The following is an 18,085-nucleotide window of genomic DNA, read 5'->3' as shown; positions in this document are numbered from 1 at the left end:
AACAGTAACTGCGCAGAAGAAAGGCCTGGCAATCTACTTCCACTGGACAACTACACTATTTTTAGGGTCACCATGAGTCGATGATGACTCGACGGCACTTAGCAATATGTGTACATTCAAGTGAAAATACTGCATGCTGTATGTGTGTTTGTTGCATGAATGTGAGTATATTTATATGTGATTGTTTAGGTGTGTGTCCACATTTGTTTATGTATGTTTATGCATAAATGTATACCCAAATGTATGAGTGCTAGTTACTTAATTCCAGCATAACTTGCAGATTCCTTTTTCAAAAGTAGGACAAAGATCCTCTATCTCTAATTCAATGAAATATCACACATCTTTATTTTCATTGTCTTGGTAAGTGAACATTTACACTGAAACCAAAAGCTTTAGAAAAACATAAATATGTTCTCAATGCCAAGTACATGTAAAGGAAGGGAATTATCTTGCCAAACTGCATGAACCACAAGTATTAATCTAAGTCAAAGCTGTGCAGTATTCTTTCGGATGACATTTAATATAAAATGGATGGAAGCATGGAATAACTAATGTTGTCACAGGAGCCAAAATGGCTTGCCAGAAAAAACATTACACCTTCCTCTATAGTATTTACATGCTGTGTCTAGCAACCAAGAAACAAGGAATGTGTTATGTAGCTTCTGTAATTTTATCTGCAGGCAAGTGAAAGCTGACAGGCTGTGGGTTTTTTTGAAATGTATTGATCTATACATCAAGAAAGCTCAAGGCTACTGGGGCACCATTGAAAAGGAATAGAAACAATCAGCAGTGCACTGCTATTACAGTGCATTTATTATGCTGATTTATGATTGCTCTTCATGAAGAGATACAAATATGAATTGATGAAAATGTACCTTGTATATTTTCAACTCTCTATATATATCATGCTTTATGCAGAAAAATATTGTTACATTTCCTCCTGCAAATATCAGTAGATTCCATTCACTTTTGACAATGTAAAGAATTTATGAGACAAAATTTTGCATGGTATTCAAAATCTATGTGAGGGAAGAAGCATTAGATGGACTTTGATTAGAAGCAACAAAAATATCAGAAATACTGCAGCAAGTCTTCTTTTCTTACAAACTATATTCATCTATTGTAACTGGAGAATTCCTTTGGAAGTAGCTTCATTTTTGTTTAAAGTCCTGTAGACTACCTTGTAATGTACAGGTTCGCATGTATACATTAACCATTTACTCTGAAAAGATGCCAACAGATCTGCTACATGTTTGTCACGTCTGATTTAGAGAGCCCCAAGATTCAACCTCTTAGTGTGGACTTGGAGTCATGTGTGCATCTGGCAGGATATATCATTTTACTGAAGCATGTGAGTGAATCATTACAGCACATTCCAGGTCACCTTTCTCCAGTGTCACTCCACAAATTTTTTGATCATATTCTATGGTTGGATGTGAACACGCAGTCACCAGATTGTATTTTGCACTGCATATCTCCTGCCTGGACGTTCCCAACTTTCCAATCCAATACCATTTCAGAATCAGAATCAGGTTTATTATCACCGGCATGTGACGTGAAATTTGTTAACTTAGCAGCAGCAGTTCAATGCAATACGTAATCTAGCAGAGAGAAAAAAATTATAATAAATAAAATAAAACATAATAATAATAAATCAGCAAGTAAGTCAATTAGGTATATTGACTAGATTTTTAAAAAACGTGCGAAAACAGGAATGCTGTATATTAAAAATAAGTGAGGCAGTGTCCAAAGCTTCAATGTCCATTTAGGAATCAGATGGCAGAGGGGAAGAAGCTGTTCCTGAATCACTGAGTGTGTGCCTTCAGGCTTCTGTATCTCCTACCTGATGGTACCAGTGAGAAAAGGGCATGTCCTGGATGCTGGGGGTTCCTTAATAATGAACGCTGCCTTTCTGAGACACCGCTCCGTAAAGGTATCCTGGGTTCTTTGTAGGCTAGTGCCCAAGATGGAGCTGACTAGATTTACAACCCTCTGCAGCTTCTTTTGGTCCTGTGCAGCAGCTTCCCCCCCAACCCCCCACTCTCCCCCATACCAGACAGTGATGCAGCCTGTCAGAGTGTTCCCCAACTATAGAGGCTTTTGAGTATTTGTTGACATGCCAATTGTCTTATTCAAATAGAGTGCCCAGTGTGCCAGTGCTCTTTTTCAGCTCTTTACATTAAAAATTCTTCATACATAGTTCTGGCTGTTGATACACATTTGACTTGATTATGGGAGACCTCAGACAACCTGTATTAATTCAGCCATTAGCAGATAGTAATCATTGTTTGATTTTTTAAATGTACTATGTATAGTCCTAGAAAAAATAGGGAATTGCCTTGAGTTTATATTTTTAATTCAAAGCTCATATCACCTACTTCAAGACCACAGTGTTTACTCTGCTGCAGACCTGAGCCAAGCAGTTTTAATTTGCAGTTTTAAAGTGCAGTTACAGATAATCAGCAGAGCTTTATTTGGAGTAATATTATTACATTGGCATCTCTTTTGCCTGTTTGAGGCATCCACTCAAAAAATGAGTCTGATTGGGAATCACTCCAGAATCCCCATTTGCACAATTCCAAATTCACTCCAGAGCCGAAACAATTACAGGAACAGTCTGTTTTTCTCTGAGGCAGAGCCTGTAGACTCCAGTAGCATTTACTCCGGTCTGGATTTACTCTGGAGTTACAAAGCCCCATTGTGAGTTTGGATGTTTGTAGAATGTTGATAAAATTAGAAGCACATGCATGTTGAAACTTTAAAAAGTTTATTCGATGGATTGAATTAAAATTACAGTTCTTGGTTCCCGCAAAGCAATATAATTGTGATTTTTAAATACAGCCTATCTAACAATGTGCAATGTTTGTGGTTTCAAACATATCTGTGGGATCATTTTATGTTCAATCTACCAAACTAAGTGTGGTTACAGTCAGGAAATCAGAATTAACATCCCATGCAGTCTGAATAGGCACATTCTTCACTCTACATTGCATGCATAAAATACAATAAGATTTCTTTAAACTGTAGTCTTATGTTTGCTTCAGTGCACTTTTTGAATTATGAAGGAGAGTTTAATTGGCTCCACTTCAAATTTATGCACTTCAGTATATATTGACGCGAATAATCCTCACTTAAATTTGTAAGTTGAGGAATTGTATGTTTGGATGGAGACCATTATTGATCCATCAGCAACTTCCCATTTCTGTTTAACCACCAGGTAATAGCCTCTTGAACAAGCATGGGTATCTCAGGTGACGATGTTGCCTTGGGCAATTAGAAAACTTTTGGGTCCAAGTATCCACAAGGATATTCACCACAGAGTGTAGCATTAAATGTTCCTCTGAAAAAAATCCCAATCATTTTTCCTTTAAAATGAAAAGAAAAAGCAGATTTTATCTTAATTTTGAAAAAAAAACTTGATATTTTAAAATTTGAAGACTTAAAAATAATATTGATTTTAAACTCAGTATATTCATTTTCAAGTCCAGTGTGTATCAAATGAAGAGAGACAAGATGACATAAATTACCTTGAGGTGTTATATCTGAGTTTTCATTTCCTCTTTTATTTATCTGCATCAGTTTGTTCCATGAATACCTTGTATGGTAGTGATACTATACTGTTAATAAAATTCAGACAAAAATAAAATCAAAATTTGTCCATGCTAATTATTGGTTAGACATTTTAAAGGAACAATTATAAAATTACTAAATATAAGGCATTAATCAAAGACCATCAAAAGAATATCCTTTATTTTCATGGAACTACTGCGCTGTCTCAACTTATTATGTTAACAAGTCACTCCGTACACTCAACTGGAGATTCTGTAAGGAACTATAAAACTAATTTAAGGAAATCGAAGGTGATCTCATTTTGCCTACTTCATGGCATAATCTTTTCAGAATATAATGAAAGAGGTGGTAAAATAAACCACCGTATCTGTAAATTAATCCCTCTCACTTCCAGTCAGTTTTATTTAACATTTTGTATAGCAGCGTAAGTACAATCACCCTTGCATTAAAAAAAAATTGATTGCTTGGACAGAAACCAAGGATAACAATCAGAGGTGATTTCAAAAAAAAGTTTTGCAAAAATAAAAAGTCCCACTTGTTCTTTGGATGGGGCAGGAGGAGAGTGGTACTGAATGACTGAATGGGAGGAAACTTGATCTGGTTTAGGCAGCACAAAGAGAAAGGGTGACACATGAGAGCTGTTGAAATGTAGAAGATATGCATGCTGCTTATGTTGTTATACTATATGTATTAAAGCCTACTACACTTCAGAATTACAGACTATATAAGGTTAATCACACAAACCATTTTCTCAAACCATTTGTGTCACTGGAATAAAATATTAAATATGTCCTTTTTGTCAAGCATTAATCCTCATGGTCTTTTCTTCCCCACGTCCTATTAACAGCCTACTGTTCTCATAAAGCATGAACATTCTTTCAGCTTCTCTGCACTTTTTGGAAAATAGCATTTGTTTAACAGGCCAAAACTCTGTTTTCCACCCCAGTAGCAGTGTCCTACCCTTGCTTAGTGTCTCTACATCGTGGTATTGGGAGGTCAGACAGTCACCTCACCTGGGATCAGAGAAAGCCTCTGTCCTATAATGCTACAAAGCAGAATGTTGTCACCTCAGCCCACAATGCCACAGCACCGTCTATAACAATCCATCAATCCATCTTTAAGGAAAATCTTGCTGTCAGTTCAATCAACTATCTTTCCATTATAATTTCTGATTGAGCTTCATTAAGTAAATCTGCGGGCATCGAAGTTATTACTTGAGTATAAAAATCTGGGATGAAGTAATCAGATTTTTATTATTAGCAATTGCACTGCCCTTGCAGGATTATTAGTGAAATGGCAATGGAAACACCTTGTGAAGACTCCTCCTGTATTAACACTCAGGATGCATGTATCGCTCATTTGCTCTTAAAGTATGTTAACAAAATTAAATTTTCTTTATTTATTGGATGTGATTATTGCCAGTAAGGCTAACATTTAATGGCCATTGTTCATTACATAGTGTCAAAAATCTTACAACACAGAAACAAGCCCTCCAGTCTATTATGTCTATGCGGACCGTCAAGTCTTGATTCATGCCATTAAGAAGGAGCCACCTTCTTGAACTGCTGCAGCTGATCTGATAAAGTTACTTACAAAGTCCTATTTGATACAGTGTTCCATGATTTAGACCCAATAATGATTAAAGAACAATAAAATATTTACAATTTGAGGGTACTATTTGAATTGGTGCCTACCTCCAGATGGTGGTGCGCCCTACAGCTGATACCTCTGGTCATTCAGGTAATAGAAATCACAAGTTTGGGATGTGTTGTTTGAAAAAGTATTTAAGGCCTTCAAAGTACTCCATTCATTTTCTAAGTGTATGTGATTCCTTCAAAGCGTTTATACCTTCCCATGGTGCAGATTGTGTTTAATCTAGTTTATAACCTAAAGTATGCCATTCACACTCAATGGATATGTATTGTATTAACCTTTTTTAATAGTTATTCCAATGATGCTTCTAATTCAAAGGTATAAATCAAAGGTATAAATGTGCAATAACAAAGTAAAAGAAAGTGGTCTTTATTTCCCTTTACTATGTTTTTTCTATTTGTATTTTAACAGTTCTATTGCTCTTGACTCTTCTAATTAAATATAATGCTTTTATATTATCTCATTGTATTTAGCAAGAGCATAAGCGATATCCTAATGAGTCTGGATATTTTGTTTTATTATCGGATAAATCATTTTGGCCAGAAAGAGAAATGAATAAATTAACTGATTTAAAGGAATATGCCAGAGGCTAATTCTTGTCAGTCTTTAGAACTGAATTAAATAAAACTCACTCAACAAGAAGTTGATTAGAAGAAAATATGATAAATGATTAAAGTTTATTGAAGAGCTTACAGAATGAGAATCATGTTTACTATCGCTGTCTTATATGACATAAAATAAATTGCTTTGTAGCAGCAGTACAGTGCAAGGGTGTAACATTCTGATAAATTACAAAATAAATAACTAATATAAGAAAGAAACAATGGGGTAGTTTTCATGGGATCATGAACCATTCACAAATCTGATGACAAAGAGAAAAAAGCATTGTCTCAAATAATAAAAAAGAATTAGAACTTTTCCACATATAAAAATGTCATTGTGCAAAGTTAAAGTTTCAAAATATATTCCTGTTAAAATACAATTTATTTGTTAATTTGTTATTGATGTTAATAAAAGCATAAATAGTAGCTCAAATCGAGAATATCAGAATGTCTTTGCTATCCCATTGAAGAGCAATGGCAAAAATGAATTGTCAATCAGACTAAGTGCGTTAGCAAAAGTGTAATTATAACAGGAGACAAACAATAGAAAATGTCAGTAGAAAATTAGCCAATAATTTCAAATATCTAACTTCCATCATCTTAGTTATTCTATTTGCTTGTATAAAAGTGGATAAATATAGATGACTAGGAATAAATTGAAAAGGCAGGATAAAGTCCGATGTGACGAAAAATGTCAATAAACAATAAACATATAGGGACAATTAAAATGCATGCATTGAGTTTAAATGTTCTAATGTTACACACCTTAAAGATATATTTATATCTAAATTATTTCAATAAACAGGGCCGTGTTGTGAATTAAGAATAGTGCTCTTACCTAACACAGTGTAAAAGGTCTATCTTTATCCTGGTATTATTTGTAGATGCCATCAAAACGTTGTTGGGGGCTCTATTTTTAATTTTTTTATACAGTATATAGTACATGAGGTGGATACAACAAGGATGCTTTCCATTGCTAGCACTAGGGTCCCCATTCTCAGAATAAGGAGGAGTCTTTTTAGGACCAAAATGAAGGGAAGATTTACCATACAAGAGGTGGTGGAGCACAGGCGTGTGTCTCGTTGTTGGGGGCAGCACAGTAGCGTAGCAATTAGCATAACACTATTACAGTGCCAGCGAGCCAGGTTTAATTCCTGCCGCTGTTTGTAAGGAGTTTGTACATTCTTCCGGTAAATGTGGGGGTTTCCTCTAGGTGCTCTGGTTTCCTCCCACATTCCAAAGACATATGGGTTAGTAGGTTAAATGGCTGCATGTGTGTGATTGGGTGGCATAGATTTGTTGGGCCAGAAGGGCCTGTTACTGTGCTGTATCTCTAAGTAAAAGAAGTAATTGGAATAATTCAAAATGGAGATCAATAGACTTCTGGATATTCAGGGAGTTGATAGACATGGAAATAATACAAAGATCATGGATCAGCTAAGGTCTGATGAATAGTAGAGCAGTCATGAATCACTCAATAACATTGCCCTACTCCTTATTTCTTTTGTTCTTATGCTTTAATATTGGCTGAATAATGGCTCAATCAGTATCCCTGGAACTAAGAAAAAAAGACAATTATTGATCCCCAGAAGGTTTCTGAAACTTTGGTAATCAGCACACAAAAGCTTATGCAAATTCTCATTGAACTGCTTTGACTAGTACTGATATTTTAAGGTCACCAGGTGACCCAGAAATGTTGGCAGCCTTTTGTTGGTGAAACCACTTTGGCTGACACAACTCCGACATATATTTTCAAATGCTGGGTAAAGAAAGTACATTGATACGGATTGGGAAACCGGAAGTATTAAGTCAGCTTCCAACTATTAAACAACTGGATTGGAAACAAATGTCAATATCCTAGAAAAAAAACAGATTGAATTGTAGAAATTTATGGAGCAGCAGGAGATATTTCAGCCCATTGTGACCATACCAGCCAAGGTCATTACTCCCAGATCCCAGAATTTGGTCTACAGTATTATAAGAAATAAGGTGTTTATTTTTTTTTTACTGAGGCTTTCGGCCACCACACATTAAGACAGTGGGTGAAAAATTTGTCCTCAACTCCCCACAAGTTCTTATACACTTTTACTTAATTCTATTTGTCCTCATTATTAGTCATCACGTCCAATGGGAAATTTGGCCCTTCCTGTTCACCATACTCAGATTGTTCAGAACTTTTTTTTTGTTTTTCATTCCTTCCCAAAACTTTCCTTACTACAAAGAAGACAGTCCACCTCTTCAGTCTCTCTACAAAACAATGACTCAAAGAAAAAGAAGTTTGAAGATGAGCTTTATTTGTCACATGTACATCAAAACATGTCATTTGCGTCAAATCAAATCAACTCTCCAGAACTGGCAGCAGCACCGTCTTAATTTCCTGGGAGTCGTTCCTGATGCTGCCACATTCTTCAGGTGATATGGCGAACAAAAATGTCAGGTACAGCAGATGTTGCCTGCAAGTACCTTACATGGCTCTAGCATAATTATCCTGCCCTTATGTCGGATGTCTATACCAATAGAGACCAAATTCTACCCACTCTTGGTTTTACGTCGCCAGTTTCTGATCCTTTCTTTCCATTTCTGGATTTACTTGCCTTCACCTTCAGAGCCAGTTTAGCAACCAATGTCCAGTATAAGCCCACAGGCTCTCAAAGCTGCCTCAAAAATCTTTCCTCTAACCGTATGTTCTGCAATGACTCTGTTCCGTTCTATCTCTTTGTTGCATCTACTCTGGCACCTGGATTTTCTGTAGGTGCCTCTGTATATCTTCCTTGGTCCTTAGCTGTGACTTCCCCTCCACCATTGCTAGCAGAGTCCTTTGTAGCATTTCATCTATTTCCTGCACTGGAGAGTCCGGGATCTGGGGACGATTTCTCCAAGGTATTTTACGCTACTGATGACTGCAAGTTCAGTTGTATTTTTTTTAGGATTTTTGTAATACTGAACCATTATTATTTGTCACAATGAACTCTTTTGCTTTATTTTATTATGTGTATTAATCAACAACCACATGTACTGTACCTAGATTTGTGAGTTCCCGTTTTCTTTCATTTGGAACATTTTTTGTCTGAAGTTTCATTGTTACCATTTGACTGTCTCCCTTTACTCTTAAATTAATTTACTTGTAACCAAATATTTGTAGTACTTTTGTAGGAAAACTTAATCTCAGACTGGCAAAAATCGACATTACCCCGAATTTTTCCCCGCTACTTAAGCGACAGTTTTCTACTGTTGCCAAATATTGTCACTGCAATTTGATGCTATTTGAACCTTTATCAGTAATTTCTTTTGAAGTATGCTGCCGCTGTTAAAAATAAACACAAGAAGGTACCTAACACTGTATTTGTGAGTGTGATCCTTGGGAGATTTATTTTGTGGGATTTGCAAACTTAACCAAAAGTTAGAGTGTTCTTTGCTCCTGATAAAACAGAATTCACTGTATTTTACATACAAATCTCCGATGGCTTATGTTACTCTTTTCATTTCTGGCTTGAATCATTTTCATTAATATATTTCACATTTGAAATCTGCTGCCTTGTTTAAATTACATATTGTGGTGATACCTAAATATATAGTTGCTTTAACAAACTTGGCATGTTATTGCAACAACATGCATGAGTTCTTTTAAATATTTTCAGTATGCTGCAAATGGCCTGTTTTAAAAGCCATTGCTACGACAGTTTGTCTTATAAAAATATAAACTCTCCTCTACAAAAATGGCTGTTGAATGGTGAAAGATATTGCAAAATAATTCACAGGATTTGTGAAGAAAAATGCAAGGCAGCCAAAAAATCAGAATCTCATACAGCAAAAGAGCTTAGCAAGTCATTCTGAGAGATTATGTTGTGATAAATGCATGAAATATTTAGAAATTATAAAATAATAAAATTTGGTATAGAGAGGTACTTCATGGTTGACCTGAATTTTGTAAGCTGAAGGAGCTGTTTCTGTCCATACTACTCTTTGACTTTGCAACTAACATGTGGAATAGATTAATTGTCCGTTGAAGATTATATGTAAGGTACCCTATGTAAACCCATATTTACTCTCCAGAGGGAAAGAACTTTGAAAATATTCTGATCACCAAAGATAATTAAGGAATCAAAAAAAAATTAAACTTTTTTTGTTCTTTTGTCCAAGTTATTTTTTATGAACACTCTAGCAAAAGAAGTACTGTGTTCAATAATCAATGGATAAACAGACTTGCAATAAACTAAATTACTGTCACTATGTCATAGTTTAATTTTCAGAGTAACACTGATTGTTCCCAAATTTGGATGTGGAGCATTAAGAAGATACCGAGGGACTTGCTTGTAATGATAAGTAAATAAATATTGAAATGTATATGATAAAAAATAGCAGATGATGGAAATCTGAAGTAAAACATCAAGTGGGGGAAATACTCAGCAGATCAAACAGCATTCTATGGAGAGAGAAGCAAAAGGTAGCATCTCAGATCAATGACCTTTTAATGGTTCCAATAAAGGAGGTTATTTAACCCAAAGTGTTAACACTTTATCTCTTTCCAAAGTACACTGTTTGACCTACCGAGTATTTCCAGTACTTTCTGTTATTATTAAAATGTATGCTTTCTGGAGCATTCATAAATAGTCCATTTATAGTTTGCAAACTGAAATTAGGGTGATTTTTTTTCCATAACTCACTTGCGTTTGAAAAGTTGATGACTTTGCCAGACCTTGTCATTCATTGTAAGTGGTTAAATATATTGAACTTTCTGACTTTATGATTTTTTAAACTGATTTATTAAGTAGAGGGAAACATTTACAATCATTTTTACAAACTGGGAATTGATTTGATAATTCATTAATGTCATGTATTTCATAACATGTAAACAATTTCTTCTGCTTCTCCATCATAAAATACTCTGCACTTTTAGTTGAAGTTGCAGAAGCCACTGGGGTCTCCTTTCCTCTAGTATAACTTTACCATAGACTGAACAAGAACTAGAAGAAACATCCTCAACAAGCAAGCAAACACAAGAGACTACAGATGTTGGAATCTGGAATAAAAAATAACTCAGACATTAAGTTGACTGCCTATTTCCCTCCACAGATGCTGCCTGACCCATTGATTTCCTCCAGCAGTCAGTTTTTCTTGTGAGTTCAACTGCAAATTATAGCTCTTAAATACATTCCTCTATGTTCTACCAGTTGTTGACCTATAAATATTCCAAGCATGTTTATACTGTAATTTAAGATCACAGGAGATCTACAAGACATTTGACAAGAGAATTTCACTTCCACTTCACCACCCTGATCTTTATTGGTACTCTCTACCAAGTCAGTAGCATTGCAAGAAAAACAGAACATAAAAATTCTAATCACAAGCAAAAGAAAATCTGCAGATGCTGGAAATCCAAGCAACACACACCAATTGCTGGAGGAACTCAGCAGGTCAGGCTGCATCTATGGAAAAGAGTACAGTTGACAATTCGGGCTGAGACCCTTCATCAGGACTGGAGAAAAATAGATGAGGAGTCAGAGTTAGAAGGTCAGGGGAGGGGAGGAAGAAACACAAGGTGATAGGTGAAACTGAGAGGTGTGAAGTAAAGAGCTGGGAAGTTGATTGGTGAAGGAGATACAGGGCTGGAGAAGGGGGAGTCTGATAGGAGAGAACAGAAGGCCATGGAAGAAAGGAAAGGGGGGAGGAGCACCAGAAGGAGCTGATGGGCAGGTAAGGATGTGAGGGAAATGGGAATGCGGAATGGTGAAGTCGGGGGGGGGGGGGGCATTACCAGAAGTTCAAGAAATCAATGTTCATGCCATCAGGTTGGAGACTACCTGGATGGAATATAAGGTGTTGCTCCTCCAACCTGAGTGTGGCCTCATTGCGAAAGTAAAGGAGACCATGAACTGAGATGTCGGAACAGGAATGGGAAGTGGGAAGTGAAATTAACATGGGTGGCCACTGGGAGATCTCACTTGTTCTGGTGGACGGAGCATAGGTGCTCAGAGGAGCGGTTTCCCAATCTACATTGGATCTCACCAATATACAGGAGGCCATACTGGGAACACCAGATACAGTAGATGACCCCAGCAGACTCACAGATGAAGTGTTGCCTCACCTGAAAGGACTGTCTAGGACCCTGAATGTTAGTGAGGGAGGAGGTGTAGGGGCAGGTGTAGCACTTGTTCCGCTTGCAAGGATAAATGCCAGGTGGGAGATCAGTGGGGAGGGACAAATGGACAAGAGAGTCATGTAGGAAGTGATCCCCACAGAAAGCAGAAAGTGGGGGGTGGAGGGAAAGATTTGGTAGGATCCCATTGGAGATGGCGATGGCAGAAGTTAAGGAAAATTACGTGCTGGTGTGATAGTAGATGAGGACAAGAGGAGCCCTATCCCTGGTAGGGTGGAGGGAGGGTGGGGAAAAGTCTAATATCTTTATTACTGTACCCTAGTGGGCAGAATTTTCTCTGTTAACCTTGCCTGAAAAAGGGACAACATTGAGTTACAGAGAATTTCTGTGAAGCCCCATTCTCAGTCCTCTTCCCTGTTCTCTCAGGTTCATAATTTAATGATGAAACATCTGATATCGGCTAAGATTTGTCCAAAGTGATGATGGAAGTGGAGGTGCATGCATCAACTAAAGAGAAGAGACCCAACAGTGACCTCCTCATTCCTGTTTCTCTCCAGATTTCTCCCTGAGTCTTAATCCCAGCTGAATTTTTTATTGGAAAGGTCGTTGCATCTTTCAAGATCCTGTGCTCTTTTTGTTATCTTCTGCAAACCTGCAAGGTCCCAGAAGACATTGCAAGCTGGAGTCCTGTCAGAAGCTTGCCATAAATAGAAACTGGGCCATAAATGGAAGGATAAGTCCAGTAAGCCCAGGATTTAATTTAAAGCATGGATTTCCACTCACAAGTTCAGAGCTGTATGTGCAAGTATATTGGTCAAATTGTTAGCACGTGAATTTCAGTTAATAATGGTGTCACAACCTGTTTACACTTCTGTTGGTATGTTAGCTGATGATAGATTAAATTATTAAAATACAACTGTGCCAATGTTGTATCTCTGTGAAAGAGAAACTGGCATGATTTCAGTCACATCACTCAGAAGTGACCCGAATTCACTTCATGGCACATGCGCTCCATATGGCAAACATCAGAAACTAATCACAATGATAAATGCATTATGTCATCCACTTCAATTATCAAAAATTTTTGAAAAAGGCAAATGCTAAAGATAGACTTTTGGCCCAACAACATCTGTAATGACTTTTAACATTTTTAGTGTAAAATATTAGCTCTGTCCTCAAGTACTATAGTACAGTGGTCAGATATTACATGCCCCAGGCAGAATACGTACTGACACCTTGGCTGTATCCATCTGTGTACCAGGAGAGTTTGCTCATGTTATTAATCAATGTAACTCACAGTTGTTAAATCAGTCTGCTGAAAGGAAATGATACATTATCTCCCTCTATCTCCCACGTATTCTTATCACTATCCATGAAGGCATTCAAATAGAGGTATTTTTATGAATGGATAGTCATTGGTAAAAAACAATTATGTTACTATTTTTTTCAATGGGGCCAGAATATCTACTGTGATGTAACAGTGAAATTTTTCTGACAATCCAAAGCAATTTAGCAGTTATGAATGGGATCCAAAATCAAGGATCCCAGCAAGCTCCTGGCATTAACTCCAAAGAGAGTCCAGGAGAGGAACACAGCTGGAAGTTTGCTGACAGAGTTTGGCCAGTGAATTAGGAACTTCAGCAATTATGTGTGGATCTTGAACTGAATCCATTTACATGAACATAATGGGAGGCTGGGTATTAACAACACCCTTTACTCAATAGCTCAGTAGAAGAACTAACTCATGTCAGTTCCAACCAGATAACTGTTAAACCTTAATGTAATAATATTTGGAGCAATAAGCAACACTCTACCTTTGTGATTAGATCTCAAATCCAAACTCAGAGAGCATATTCTAATCCATAAAGAATCCCATTAGAACATAGATCAGTACAGTGCAGGCACCAACCTTTTGGCCTACAATGTCTTTGCCAAACACAATGCCAAACTAAATCTCTTCTGTGTGCACATGATCCATATTCCTCTACTCCCTACGTATTTGTAAATCTATTTAAAAGCCCCTTGAATGCCACATACCTGCTTGAACCAGTATCCCTGGCAGTGCACACCATACATTTATTCTCCTCTGTAAAAACAATGCCCCACATCTTCCTTACATTTCCCCCAACTAACAGGATTTACTTGCCACTCATTTCCAACTCATCACCTGCAACCTTGAATCCCCAGATTCCAGTGCCCGAATGTTGTGAAGGATTCCCAACCAAATGCGGCAACTTCCTGTCCCAGGTGTCTTGCACTTCAAGCTGCAGCCAGCTCTGTATCTCTCGAGCCATCATCTCTGATGCTTTTGTCATCTCTCTCTTGACTGGACAAGCTCTGACCTGGGCAGCCGCTAACCGGAACAATAAAACCACCATCTGCAATAAATATGATAAATTCACCGCTGAGATGCACCAGGTTTACGACCATGCAGCAAGACATAAGCAGGCAGTGGATGGGTTCTTCACCTGTGTCAGGGCTCACACTCGCTGCTGACACATATGAGGTGCTGGCTTGAATATATATGCCATTCAGGTACTTTTACAGCTAACTTATAATGAACTGTGTAAACAAACAAAGATCGCTTAATCAAACAATATAGTTACAATATTGCTCAAATATGGCTGAAATATAAAATACACTACAAACTTTCCCCAACGCTTGTTCCAGCACCATAACCTGACTCACTGTCTCTATTCTCCTCCACACCCTGACGGCTCTGCACACACAGGAGGCTCTGGTAGAGTCCAGCACAGCAGGCAACTTTCTGGACCAGATTCCGTGTGTGCAGCTTGGACTCTGTCAAGCCTACCTCTCATCCCATCTTCATCACGGCCATTGATAGATGTATCTTGAGATCTTCGATCAAGGCCTGTGCACATGAACATTGGAGAGTTCATTTAATTCCTCTTTATCGATTCACCAAGCACCCCTCTCATCTTGGTTTAACCCTGGCTCTCCACTCATGGCTCTCACTTTGCCTGGTCATCCGGTTCACTACTGAGTTGGGGAACTACCTGCCAGACCACCTGCCTGGAACCTCAGTTGACTTTACCGCATAAATCCATGGAGATGGAGGAAACCCTGCACCTCACCAAATTCCCATCAGAGTACCACAAATTAACCATCGCCTTCGGTAAAAGGAAGCTAGCACCCTGCCACCTCACAGACCACACAACTGAGTGATCGGCCTGCTCCTCAGCATTGCCATTCTCCAAGGTGTTCTATTCTCCATCTCTCCTCTTGGCACCAAAGCCATGAATGACTACGTCAACGAAGCACTACAGCACGGCTTCATTTGACCACCCCAGTCTCCAGCTGGTGATTCTTCTTTGTCAAACAGAAAGATGGGGGTCTCCATCCCTGCATCGACCACCATGGACTCAACAAAATCACCATTAAGCATAGCTATCCTCTCCCTTTGATGGATAGCATATTCGAAACACACCACGGAGCCCAGATCTTCACCAAACTGGATCAACAGAGCACATACAACCTGACCTGCATCTGCCAGGGGATGAGAGGAAGATGGTGTTTGTAACACCCAATGGCCTCCACAAATACTCTGTCATGCCTTTCAGAATTTCCAACAGTCCAGCCATTTTCCAAGCCTTCATTCATGAGATCCTATGAGAAATGCGGTATGTGTTTGAGGTATGAGACCAGAGGTATGTGTTCATCTACCTCGATGAAATTCTCATCTTCTCCAAGGACCCCAGAATCATCTCTGTCACATCTGATCGGTCTTTCAGTGTCTCCTCTAAAACCAACTGTACTGAAAGTTAAGGAAATGACATTTCCACACCCCACTCATTTTAGTTCTTTCACCCCAAGGCATAACCATGGACCCAGAGAAAGTGTGCGGTGTCATTGAATGGCCTTGACTGTGCTCCCTCAAACAGCTATGGTGCTTCCTCTATAAGTCAGTTAATAACAGGACCCTTCACGTACAGAGTGATCTTGGGGTCCAACAACTCTTATAACTTATTCTCTCTAACTCAATAACATCTTGTTAAACCTCTTCTGTAGCCTTTCCAAAGTTTTCAAATCCTCTCTGTAATGGGGTGACCAAAATTGCACACAATACTCCCAAGTGTGGCCTAATCCATGTTTTATATAGTTGCAACACAACTTCCTTACTTTTCCTACATTCATTGCCCTGACCAATGAAGGCGAATACGCCATTTGCATTCTTTACCACCCTATCTACTTTTGTGGACATTTTGAGCGAGCAATGGAATTGAACCCCAAGAGCTCTCAGAACATTAACGATGTTAAGGGTCCTGCCATTAAATGTATCCTTTCCCCTTACACTTGACCTTCCAATGTGACTGACTGTCAAAGTGATTCCCTCAAACTCAGGCCTTTTCTATGCCTATGTCTGAAACTGATCTACATTCTGCTGTATCCTTTGACAATCCTCTTCAGTATTCACAACTCTGTTAATCTTTGTGTCGTCTGCAAATTTACCAATCCACCTTTTAAATCTACTGTACATTTTCATCTAGTCACTTCTGTATATTATAAAGAACCAAGGACCCAGCACTGATCCTTAAGGAGCACCACTGGTCATAGACCTTCAGATAGAATAACACCCTTACATCACTTCTCTCTGTAGCATTACTGCTTCCACCACATTGGCACACAATTACTACATAGGCATTGACATATATTGTGTGACAACAAGTCTTGTGGTATTGGTTTATTATTGTCACGTGTACCAAGATACAGTGGGAAGCTTGTATTCTGCTCATACAGATCAAACTATTACACAGTGCATTGAGCAAGAACAAGTTAAAGCAATAATAATACAGAATAAAGTGTACAGAAAAGGTGCAGTGCAAGTAAATAATAAAGTGCAAGATCAAAAAGAATTAGATTGTGAGGTCAAGAGTCAATCTTATCCTACAAAGATCCATTGAAGGGTCTAGTAACAGTGGGATAGAAGCTGTCCTTGGGCCTGGTGATATGTGCTTTCAAGCTTTTTTATCTTCTGCCTGATGAGAAAAGGAATACAGAGAATATCCAGAGTGGGTTGAGTCTTTGATTACACTGGCTGCTTTACTGAGCCAGAAAGAAATACAGACAGAGTCCGTAGAATGCTCATATAGTTGGAAATTCAAAATCTTGCTGCAAGTCAATATATTTGGTTATTTCTGAATCTCCAAAATCTTTTCTTGTTAGAGCAAAATACTTAAAATACCCAACTGTGCTACAGCAATACTTTCACCAGCAAAGAACAAAATGCTGAATGAGCTCAATGGGTCAGGAGGCAGAGGGATAGTCAACATTTCCGTTCAAAACTGAGCATCAAGAATAATTTATGGTCAATGTGGACGGAGGACCAAATGGCCTGTTTCTGTGCAGTATAGCTCTATAACTCTGACTCTCAGAGACAGAATTAAGAAAAAATAGATTTGATGCAACCTCTCAGGATCCTTTTATTGCTCAGCTCTCCAGTTGTCTTACTCACTCCACCAATCCCAAGCAGACTTCAGTCGCTACCTTAGACTTCCGTGCCTGCAAGACTCCTACTGCACAATAGGCTCTAATGTTTCCAAGTTGCATGATTCCAAATTAATTTCAATCCTCAAATTTACATTCCCACTTTGTACCAATCTTTAGATTCAAGTCAACATGACCTTGGCAGGATTGACTCCACCATAGTTCAAGTCTGGCAGGGCACCTGACTAGAAGGAAACTTTCAAGCCAGCATCTGTCTGGAGGAAATGCTAGCTTGAAAGCATCCAAATGCTGGCTTTCATACCTGGCAGATGGCCAGGCTGTCAATTTGGAAACTGAATTTCAAAATATTAATATGATGTCCTGTCACTAAATGGAACAGAACCACCAATTCATTGAAATTTCTGAATTTCTCTACAACCATCACAGTCCTTATGCTTCCTTCCGGCTTCCACATAACTAATATGGAGCTGTTTTCAAGGTTGGTGCTCCCCATGACTTTCAGACCTTACAATATTCATTGAATTCCCTTCCACCCTAAAAGAAGTACGTTTCTCACTCTCCTGACTTAGAATATTCCACAGAACCTAATCAGTGACACAAACTATATGCAGATTTGTTTTCTCTCCGTCAATGGTTAAGCATATAGATTCTGGAGCTGAATGAACATTGTTGTAGTTACATTCCAATTCTCTTCTCC

At 38.2% G+C, this 18,085-nt stretch overlaps 1 long non-coding RNA gene across 1 annotated transcript in view; it reads right to left on the bottom strand.

Annotated features, from left to right (window-relative positions):
* Window positions 1-2,776: 2,776 nt before the first annotated feature.
* LOC134340269 (uncharacterized) overlaps window positions 2,777-18,085 on the bottom strand; it is a 59,429-nt gene continuing 44,120 nt past the window's right edge. The window contains exons 5-6 of the long non-coding RNA XR_010016499.1: window positions 3,528-3,617; window positions 2,777-3,365 (exon numbers count right to left, since the gene is read on the bottom strand). This is a non-coding gene — a long non-coding RNA (uncharacterized LOC134340269). The remainder of the gene's footprint in view (window positions 3,366-3,527; window positions 3,618-18,085) is intronic.

The sequence above is a fragment of the Mobula hypostoma genome, chromosome X1 (genome assembly GCF_963921235.1).
Source record: "Mobula hypostoma chromosome X1, sMobHyp1.1, whole genome shotgun sequence".
Lineage (NCBI taxonomy): Eukaryota > Metazoa > Chordata > Chondrichthyes > Myliobatiformes > Myliobatidae > Mobula > Mobula hypostoma.
The sequence above is the reverse complement of the archived record's forward strand: the minus strand, read 5'-3'. Positions and strand labels throughout refer to the sequence as shown.